The sequence below is a fragment of the Aythya fuligula genome, chromosome 20, assembly GCF_009819795.1.
Source record: "Aythya fuligula isolate bAytFul2 chromosome 20, bAytFul2.pri, whole genome shotgun sequence".
NCBI lineage: Eukaryota > Metazoa > Chordata > Aves > Anseriformes > Anatidae > Aythya > Aythya fuligula.
The window spans coordinates 3,014,009-3,025,394 of NC_045578.1; positions in this window are offsets into that span (position 1 = coordinate 3,014,009).

An 11,386-nucleotide genomic window follows, 5' to 3' on the forward strand; every position below is an offset into this window, starting at 1 on the left:
TTAGTTTCTCCACCTGTAGAACAAGGAAGAAATTATTGCATCTGTAGCTTAGGATCTAAGACCTACCTGGGAAGAAGCATTATTTAAAAGGTATGTGTTGCTCTGCCTCTTAAATTCACCTCCGTAAACCTCTGCTCAGTACAGCAGGTAGTCACCTTGAATTCTTGAGTCTCCCGTAATCAAGTTCTGGGATTCTGCACTGGATGCCACAGAGCTATAAACCATCTTGCTTGACTACACATAAATAACAGCTGTCACGTTGCTTCCGTGTTTACACGGGGTGGGGGAACAGAGGAGGGACAGGACACCATAATATTCTGCTAATTGCTCTGTAAATATTAACGTAGCTGGTGACAGTTACACCATTCTGAGTCATCCATTTCCAAACAATTGGCCACCCAAATCCCAGTAAACATTATCACATAAAATTAGAGCAGGAAGAGAATGCAGAAAAGCAGCAGCATCAAAGCAGCAGGATAAGCCATGCTACAATTATGATGGCATTAAGAGAAGTCTTACCTAGAAGAACAACTTATTCACCCAGGGACAGAAAGAGAAGATTTCTTATAACCAGCACGTTCACAAAAGTACTTCCATTGCTCCCAGTCACTAGGTAGAGAAATGATAAAAATCCTGCACATCTTCAAAGATGCCTTGGTCATTCACACCCTGAAGGATGCTATTTTATTCAAGCAAGTTTACTATTTGTCATTAATCACACATAAGGTTTTGCATACAGACCAATGTGCTAGCTACCATCCAAACACAAATTTACAAACATTACCCCCATTCTTGCAAGTATACAATCGTTTTAATAATTACATATGTATTCAAGATCTCATATACAATTCTCTCATATTACTTGATCTGGCCTTCCCATACCCTTGCTTTTAAGGTTCCATCTGTATTCCTACTGCCTCCTGGAGAACCCCCAAGGAAAAGATTTTGTGCATGCTTATTACTTTAAAAAATGCCTGACTTCATCAGAAGTAGTCTCCGTTCTGCTCTGTAGAAGCATCACCCAAAACCAGTTTAAAATCAGTGGGCACTTCCCAGCAGCTACACTGAGCCTGTAGAATCATATAACTGTAATTACTTTACGCACTAATTTGTGCAACAAATGAATCATGCTGCTCTCCATCCATCATATTGTTGCTTCAATGTCTACCTTCCTGGACATTTCTGCTGGTTTTAAAATATAAACTTAACAATCTATTTTGACCCCATTCTACCCAACTAACATCCCAAGAGTCAAGGAAACTAGATAGGCTCTCGGCACCAATCAGCACTTTCTGTCCTTCATCCAATGCCTCAGCTGATGCTTCCTACTGCACAAGCAGATCATTCACAGGCTTGCTCAAACACGCAGTTTCCACCAAGAAAGCTTTAGCTGAGCCTCTCAGGGGAAACAGGACACAGGTCACAAGTTTCCTCAGCTAGAGAGAGCCCAACTCGCAGGTACCACACTGCAGACAACTGCCTGCCCAAGTTTGCGAGGCTTATCTCTGTGAAGAGCCAAAACCAGCAGGATTCCTTCAGACAGAAACATGTATCCTTAGCAGGACACAGAAGGATGGAGGAGTGAGAAGAAGAATGAGGAAAAACTTAAGAACAATGAGATTACAACTTTTAGGCTAAACATTTATGTTAACTTTGGCACACTGGGCTGCACAGAGAGACCTACAGTGGTACAGCATCCTAGCCTTAGTAACAGTGCAACACAGCTGTGCCACATCTCCCACAGCTGTGGACAGGCCTACAAAAGTGCTTGTGCTTTACTAACAAGTCTCTGAAGAGAAACAATTACCAACAACTCTGCTGTTTGAAAAACAGCAGTCCTCTTGTTATGGTGTTCCCATAGAATGTTTGCACTTAAGTCTCATATTTGTTTCCATCGTGCATCAGAATGAGTACTTAGTTTCCAACACTTCATTCAGTAGAAAAATTAGAAGCTGACTTCTTTCAAGTGTATGGTAGTCAGAAGGCTTTCACCTGGCTGCAGCATTGCAAAAGCTACCACATTATGCAAAATCCACCCCAGCGTTAGGCAACAGGCATTACTGCCTGGGCAGCACACTGTTAGTTCTGAACATCATTTTCCCCTATTAACACACAAGTGATGTAGCTGCTTTTTGTTGTTGTTGTGTGTGTGTTTTTTTTGTTTTTTGTGTTTTGTTTTTTTTTTTTTTCCCCAGGATAAGCATATTTAAAAACATAACGCATTAGATTCACTCTGGGAAAACCACCATTCTGACCATGGTGTCCTCCTTACCTGCACCAGACCCTTGGAAAGTTTTATTAATTTAAGTTAGGAGATTACCTCCTGCTCAGACTGTCACCTTCCCAGGCATTCCACATGTTTGCTTTACCAGCAAATACACTCACTCTCCCAGACACATTTTTTTGCCATAAATGAGAATTGCTTTCACAAATAAATGCCTAAAGGAAAAAAAAATCTAATGGCACCTTGTGAGTAAACTCACTACTGTAGACTAGTTAGAACCATATATAAATCTTCAATTTAAAAACTAAATAAATAAATTACCCAAGTGCACAATGTTATCTTTTTGCCTCCAGAAAAAAAAGAAGAACGAGGAAGGCAAAATTAATATAAACTTACATTTTACTCATTTTGATCATTTGCATTTCATGGTAGATCAGCTAGTACTGCTCCCGTGAGGGTTTAGGAGTTCTCACTTCCTTTCATCTAACCACCAAATTCGTATCTAATTGTCCTGTACTGCCATCTCTCTGAACTAGTGATCCTCCGGGATGGCTTCAGGATTTTCCGACTGTAACTATCTAGCACAAGGGGTTTGTTTATTTTGGGGGGTTTGGGTTTTTTTTTAATGTCTCTTTGAAGGATTAAAGTCAAATGTCTCACCATACCAGCGTGAATTATATCTCTACAATACTGCCAGTAAGATAAACTTGGGCAGCCAAATATTCTTATTCAGCAAGCTTTCACCATGTGTTGGTGGGAAGCCAGAAACGGGGAATGGATATCTGTGTAACAGCAAAACTAAGCTCACTACATTAACACAAGTTCTATAGAGCAATTAACACAATCAGCAACACCACACTGCTAGTAACATTTATAGGACTGCCAACAAAAAAAAAAAAAAAGCAGGATTAAAAAGTCATAGAAAATTAAAAATGCTTTTAAGTATCACATTGTTCTAACTTAATAATTGCAAGAAAGCTATACTGCTTCACTTTGTGTTGAATTACAACACAAAAGTCATAGAACAAGTATTACAGTAACCTACGTCTAGTGAGGTACTGCCCATACCCAGATGATTTTGCAAAACATTTCTCACTTCCATGCTTTTGCTAGTAGAAGAGGTATTTTTCTTAGATGTTTCTCTATTGCTCCCCATTCACTTGCTGTGTCGCACACACTGTTCCATTTATAGACACAAGAACTTACTGCTTCATTAATGCAGAAAAATCCTTGATCAGGGAAAAGATTTTTAAAGAAAAAAAAAATCAATTCCAACCAGGAAAGCTTAATAAAGCACAGAAGACCTGTCAGATTGGCGCAGAAATAAAGGTAAAGAGGGTCTTAAGAGGAATGTAACAACATGCTGCAAAATACAGCTCCAGTAACTCATACTGCATGGCAAAGAAACTGCTGCATTTGGGATTTATTTATCAATATATTTTTATTTATGTATTTAACATACCACGCTCCTGGCAAAGGTGAATTTTTCCATGGGTATTTTAAACATCCACTCTCATTTTCCTCAGGTTTAAATCCTTCTTACACAACAGATCACAGGGAAGTCCTTTTAAAGGGGGGGCAAAAAGTCAGTCAGTGAAGAGGCTGGAAAATAAGAACCTGTAGGCGCCATCTCTGAGGTAAAGCTGGTCCCCAGGCCCCAGTCTTCACCACGTACCTCATCAGAGCTGGAGGAGAGCTCCGAGGCTGACACAGGTCAGCAGCCAGCGGCACTTGTCACAGCTGTGGGCACAGCTGCATGGCCCAGAAAGTTTTCTGTCAGAAGAAACAAGAGAAAATATGATAGTACAATTTGTGGGGTTGAAAGCCCTCAGGCCACAAGCACATGATGCTCCCACAGCCTGGTCTCCCTCAGAGCCACTTGAGCGATGGCATCAAGCCTGACTCTCCCTGCAGGAGGGCCCCGTAACTTGCAGCACCCAGAATTACCGTGAGATAATTTAACAGTAAGTCACCACAAACTTATCTTCGGGGCAGGCACGAGCAAGGAGTCCTTCCCGGTGGCACCACCTTAGTTATGAGGCGGCAGAGCCGGGATGGGGCTAAGGAGAGGCGTGAGGAAGAAAAAGAAGATGGCGCCGCGGTGCTTCAGGGGCTGTGGAAGGGATGAGGAGGGAAGGCAAAATGGCGCCCCCTGGCGTCGCGTTGGGGTCCGGCCTGGCTCTCTGAGGGGAAGTGGCGGGAAGGGGAGGAATAGGCAGCGCCCTCAGCTGAAGCCGTTCCTTTTCCCCCTAATCCGTAAAACCCATAAAATTTGTTGCTTTCAGAAAGTTATTTGAAGGGGAGAATTGCGTTATCTTCTCATGTCCTGTTAGAGGTGGGGCAACATAGGCTGGAATAGTGGCATTGGCTTGTTTCAGCAGGTTAGTCAGCTTTTAGTGCAAGCAAATGCAAATCCTTAGTTGGAAAAATCGCAATTAGTTCAAGATGATGCTAGTAATATCTGTGGCTTTTGTTTTTTAATGTTGTGTAGGTGGCTTCGTGCTGATAAACTCCAGGTAATCCTGCTTTGATAACCCCAATAAAACACAGTGGCTGTCAGAGGATGGAGAAGACACAAGGTCCATTGTTATTAGCCAGGAGTTTGCAAACATTTGGATATTAAAGCTGCACTCTGGTAAGAAGCACAAGGCAAATAAATTCCCTCAGCTTTGCCCTGCCTGTGTGTAGGCCTGGCTTCAAGGAGCAGGCCTCTGGGAGCTGTAGATGGAGGAAGCTGAGCTCACCGCTAGTGATTGCAAATGTTCTGTCCCTGAATCACGGGTTCATGGGTAAGGCTCATTTGTGATAGCTTCAGGCCAAATTCATCTAACCCAAGGGGGTTTTAATTTTCTTTTAGTAATCTTATTCAATGAAATAACACAGGCTTTTTTTAAAATAAACAGCTCTGTTGCTCGATGTATTTGGATGCAAATTAGGAAGAAATAAGCTGAGGCTAATAACTTCCTTTTTTTTTTCTTTCTAATTTTGTTGCTTGAAATCCAATTATGTATAAAATTCTCAGACTCAAGATTCTCTTTAAATACCTGATATTGCAGGCAGCATATGAAGCCAACAACACTGTTGTTCCTAGTGCAGTGAAGTTTTTGTGGGTTTTGTTTTTTTTTTCACACAAGACTGCTGCTAGCCCTAATATAACTCAAACTGTACCGTAAGTACTAGTCTCAGTCCTAGAGCTTGCCAAAAAAATCCTTCAGTATCAATTAGACAGCTTTTAACAAGGCTAAAGGCTGAAGGTCGTATGTGCCTTTCATGATGGCCAGTAGTAGTGCTGCTGTTGTACATGGAGGAAGTATTCTAAATAGGGCTGATATTTTTCTAGTATTTCCCAACCTTTCCACCTTTCCGTGATAAGTAGTAGGAAGAAGCAAAAGTGAGCACAGTGTCCACAGTTACTCCCGATCTCCAGTGTGATTTCTTTATGCATACGTTTTATCTTGCTGTGCTGCTGTTTCTCATACCAATCATCTGATCTAATTCTGCAGGGAAAGACATACCCATCTATTGCATGATCCTTATTTCCATTTACACAGCCCTGGAAGGGATTTTTTGTTGCCAGATAGCTATTGTCATTATCAACAGGCACTAATTTTATTTTTCTGCAATAAAATGCAATATTAAAGTTAATACACAGTCACTGTTCAGGCAGCACAAAAAAAATATATATATATATATATAAAAAATTTCTGTTACTTTAGGAACACTTATGTAATACGGAAGGAGGTGCCATGAAAATTACCTATTTGTCCAGCTGAGAATTCTTCTCCTATGTAACCTTTGTAATATGCTGATTTTTCCATGTGTATCATGACTCCAGCAGTCTCTAGGCAGAAAATGCTGAACTGTGAGTGACTTTCCGCCCCTTCAGGAATTCTGGTAAGTCTGAGTAATGATCACTTCCATTCTGAAAACAGCTGCAGCGAGGAAAGTATCGGCTTGCTAAAGATTTCCCTGACTAATAATCCCTTTGCATTTCTTTTATGTATGGCAGAGTGATGTTGTCGTTTGTCTAATAAAAAATCTTCTAAAGCTCAATAGGCTAGTGAAGATGTAAAGCAGGGTAGATCTTTGTTGTCTGCATGTGAAACACCTGTATTTAACCTATAGAATTTAAAGATAGTCCTGAAAAATTCATACCAGCTATTAAAATAATAACTTGTAGTGGGAAAGCAGCATAAATCATTGCTGCTTGTGTTGGTTGGCAGCTTTCTAATTTGTTCTAAACCAGGCAGTAATATTTCACTTTCCTTGTGAAACTCCACAAATGTCTTTAAAAGTAGAAGACACTCTGTGTATCCAGAGTAGGCCAGACCCCAGTGTGTTTGTCTCCCTAATTAGCTGTCTGTAAACCAGTTAAACTGTTCAACTGTTTCAGAAAAGTGTGCAGAAATAATACATTATATTACATTAATAATGCATTATAGGCTCAACTTAGGAGTCAGGTGTGTAGCTCCATTATAAGGCATGCTTTAGGAGGTTTTGTAGCATTTCTTAATGAATATGACACACTTTCACGCATAGGATAAGAACAATTCTCTCATCAAGAGAAATGGTAAAAATTCTTTGTTTAGAATTTAACTTAAAAAGTTTGATGTATAAGGAAATCTCAAATGGCATATAACAGTAAGGCTTGCTCTTCTGTTGTTCTTTATCAGTTGAGAGCATTGTTGAAGTTAAACACTTCCATTAAATTCCTCTAAATAAAACTATCAGTGTAATTCACCTGCTTGAGAATAATTCACCTTTACCCAATGGCTGTTATACTGGGGTGACCTTTTATGAGCTAAGACATTGTGTAATCTCTGGTGGGACCTAGGCCATCTTCATGTGTGTAAGAGTAGTTGTCATGTCATAGACTTAGACATCTCCCATCTTCAAAGCCAGACAACTGAACACACTAAGTTTTGTTTTGTTTTGCTGGTCCATCACACAATGTTTGTCATTAACTTCAGCATAATACACCTTTAAAAATATTTGTTAATGTATCATAAAAGTCATTTCCAGGTAGCATTAATTCACTTATTTATGAATTTATTTATTTATTTGTTCTTTATCAGTTAGCAAGGCAGTCTCAGTCTATGCATCCACAGAAGTAGCAGGGCCAGTCAAGAAGCTTTAAACTCATGCTTCTTCATTAGTTTTTTGCATTGTAATATTTTGGTTTTGGAATGCAAGTGATACTTGTATAACTTGGTCATGAGTCACATTTTGTCGTCTTTAGACAGGCTGAGGTGGTACTCTTCTCCAGGAATAGTCCTGATGGCATCAATAGCTTAAATGTAATGCTGATTGATTGGCTTGGTTATCAGTAGAGGACTCTGAACTTCATTTATGATTTCAGCTTTCTACTTTTCATTCATGTTGAGTAGAGGAACTTCAGTGCTCTTTTCCTATGCATTATGTAGCCATTGAAAATTAGAAGCAGCATATATCAAGCCATGTACTAGAAAAGAGCTTGCAAGGTCATCTGATCTGTCATCGTCTTCCAAAGAAGAATCATTGCTGCTCTAATCGCAGAACATGGAAGGTGACACAAGCTCTGCAAGTATCTTCTGCAGCCTGGAGACAGGGGTATCCATCAGAGACAGTTCTGTGAGATGACTGTGATATTTATAGTTATGACTTCTCTGTCTATTTTGCTCCGTTTTCCTGTCATATAGCCTATGGCAAGCACTACTGTCTCAACTATTCCCTTCACGTTTCTTAAGATGAAGGTATCTCTGCTATTCTGAAGCCCTGCCATGAATCCTCTGGCAAGTAGTTACCCACTGACTCAGTGAACTGGAAGTAAGGAGACTGTTTACCAGTACGGGTCGGGGATTTGCAGTCTGGACATTTTACAAGTTGCACTGTTTGACCTTCAGCTTGGGTGGTCTGACCAATCTGCATGACTCCTGTTTAGTGTGTGGGAGTCGTGCAGCGCAGGATTATGCACATGTTTATCCCTGAGACCAAGGGAGTACATTAGTGAAACTGCATACACAGCATTGGCTAATAATGCCACTTCTGCTGGTGATGGAGTCAATGACTCGAAAGGGATTATGTTTGTTGACAGAGAGCACATCTGGCTGCCGTACAGCCGTGTGCTCAAGAGGTCTAATTCTGTCCTGATTTACTCCCCATCCGGTCCATGGCTCTAACTCTTCCAGATGTGCCACATGTTGACAAATATAATTCTTTTATCAATGACTAAATCAGGAATCAGGATAGAACTTAGCCTTCCGTTTGTGCCTGTAAGATTTTAATTTAGCTTTATCGATATACATCTGGGTTTAGGAGGCTGAATGTAAGTGGCTGTATGTCTAAATCTGTAATGTCAGTGCTTCTAGATTGGAATACAAAATTGTTGAAATAAGGCCTTCTTCAAGTCCCTTGTTTTATTTAAAAGAGTGTTTTTCCTCATTAAAAAGTTTAACTTCTAGGTTAGAACAGTTGCACTGTGTATATATTAAAAAGTTTGTACGTGTATATAAAGAATGATAATAGTAAGAACCTTTTGGCCGCATAAGAACTTTCCTTTTTCCCTGGTGTTGAATTTCATGATTGCTCAGTTCTGCAGCAGGACCAGCGCTAGAGTACAGATTTTTTTATATATATATTTAGTGTGTGTGTGTTTGTGTGTGTATGTGTGTGTAGACAATACTTTTTAGAAGATTTTCTAGTAGCTGTAATTGTTCTTAGGAACGGTGTTGATTACTTGGGACTTACTTAGGCATATGACAGAGGGGAGCAACAAAAACTGTACTTAAAAAAAAAAAAAAGTCACTCTTACAGGGTGATGTCTCTTACAGAATCTTTTCCACACCCTTAGATGGTTCAGATATGTACAGGCAGTTCCAGTACTAAATTTCAAATTAAATATATGATTTACCTGTGTCATCATTCATTCTTGTTTTATTTCTTTTGTGATTATGTAAATTGCTTCTTTTTATGGCAGCTCCTCCAAGTTATAAAAGGAAATATACCTAGCATGTATTAAAGGAGTTATGAAGTTGCATATCTTACTTTTTACCCTGCTGTGACTGGTTTCTCTGTGTAAACTCATTGACTTCAGCGTACTCTCAGGAAAGCTTTCATTGCGTCTCATTTTGTGTATAGGAACTTACAGCTTCCATCCTGCTGCTGTTTGGAAAGGAAGTCAAGAGAAAATCTGATGTACTTCTGGCAGGACAATGAGAGTGCTTTCAACTAGATTTAGAAAAAACAAGTGACTGACTGTTGAATTCAGGAAAAATACATTAAGTATATTCTACTTGCATATATGTTTTCTATGACTGTTCTACTTTTGCACTCTTTTTGGCCCTCTGATGAAGTAGAGGAGTGTAGCTGTCCCTTTTACAGATGAGGAAGGTATTTTTGACCAACTTGTGAATTTAGTTAAATGGGTTTCAGGCTTCCCTGCTTGTTGATGTGCTTTTAATCTTTTATATTATATTTTGATAGTACTCTTTTTTTATTGCACTTCAGATACCACAGCATGCTCTGTGTATTAGCTGTACAGTTAGGTAGCTTGCCTGCTGTCATGGTTTAACCCAGCCAGCAGCTAAACACCACACAGCCGTTCGCTCACCCTCCCCCCTCCCTCTCTGGGACGGGGGAGAGAAATGGAAAGTGAAGCCCGAAAGTTGAGATAAAGACAGTTTAATAAGACAGGAAAATAATAATAACAATAATAATAACAATAATACAATGATGATAATAGTACTACTACTAATAATATGTACAAACAAGTGATGCACAATGCAATTGCTCACCACCCGCTGCCCAATGCCCAGCCTAACCCTGAGCAGTCCGGCCCCCTCCCCCGGCTAGCCATCCCTATATATTGTTTAGCATGACCCCAGATGCTATGGAATACCCCTTTGGCTAGTTTGGGTCTCCTGTCCTGGGTCTGTCCCCTCCCAGCTCTTGCTGTACCCCCAGCCTGCCTGTTGGCAGGACAAAGCAAGAAGCTGAGATGTCCTTGGCTTGGTGTAAGCACTGCTCCGCAACACTTAAAACATCGGGGTGTTATCAGCACTCTTCTCATCCTAAGCCAAAACATAGCATTCTACCAGCTACTGGGAAAAAAATTAACTCTGTTCTAACTGAAACCAGGACACCTGCTCTCCGTTCAGGTCCTTGTCCTGCTGGTCCTCTGTGTGTGTGAGTGTAAATAAAAATAGTTCTTATATTTCTGGTTGTAAGATACTGGTGTATTTACTTTTGTATCCACACAGAATTGAGACAATGGGATCATGAATGTAGAATAAATTTAAGTAAGCATGAGCCAAAGGAATGGAAATAAAACTTGGAGCTGCATACTAGTTTAAATTTAGGTAATGACAATGATTAATGTTTTTGATCCTTTTTTCCTATCTGTAAAACAGGAGTAGTTATGTTTATACCTTTTTAAAAAAAAGCTTTGAATGGCTTAATTAATACTTTGAACATGTCAGCTGCTAATATGGGTGTTGCATCACTAAATCTCTAATTGCAGCTTTCTTTAGACTTTATGTATTTAGACATAGTGATCCCAAGTTTGATAACTCACTCCCCTTTTTTTTTTTTCTTTTCTTAAGAATATTCCAGCAAGTCTGAAATGTTTTTCTGTTTGTTGTTTTTTTGGCTTTTTTTTTTTTTTTTTTTTTTTGGAAAATGTCAGCAATTTACAAGTATGTTGTAACTAATTTCCCCACTGTAATTTCCTTATGCTGAACAGATTCATTCTTCAAATACCATCCTCAGCAAGCTTGCAAAGAAGTTTAAAATACATTATTTGCTACTCCTGACAAAACACAGTTTATTGGTATCTAAAAAAGGTGATAAGGACACATCAGGAAACTCAAAGCTTGTGCTTTTACTTACTCACTTTGTTCCAAGTAGCACTTTGCTGCCTTTTTTTTTTTTTTCTTCCCACTTTGTTGTGCACACTTCTTACTTTTTAAAGTTACATAGGGAGAGGAATGACAGCCACACTACTATATCAGCTCTGGCAACCAAGGAGCCAACTGACCAAGTTCTGGTCCAGAAAGTGCAAGGACATTCGTTGGTGGTACTTTACCCGCTTTTTTTGTTGTTGTTCAGCCACGCACAGGCAAAATTTCTGTTGAAATAAATTATATAAGCATTAAGATCCTGAACTGAATGAGAACCTAATGCCTT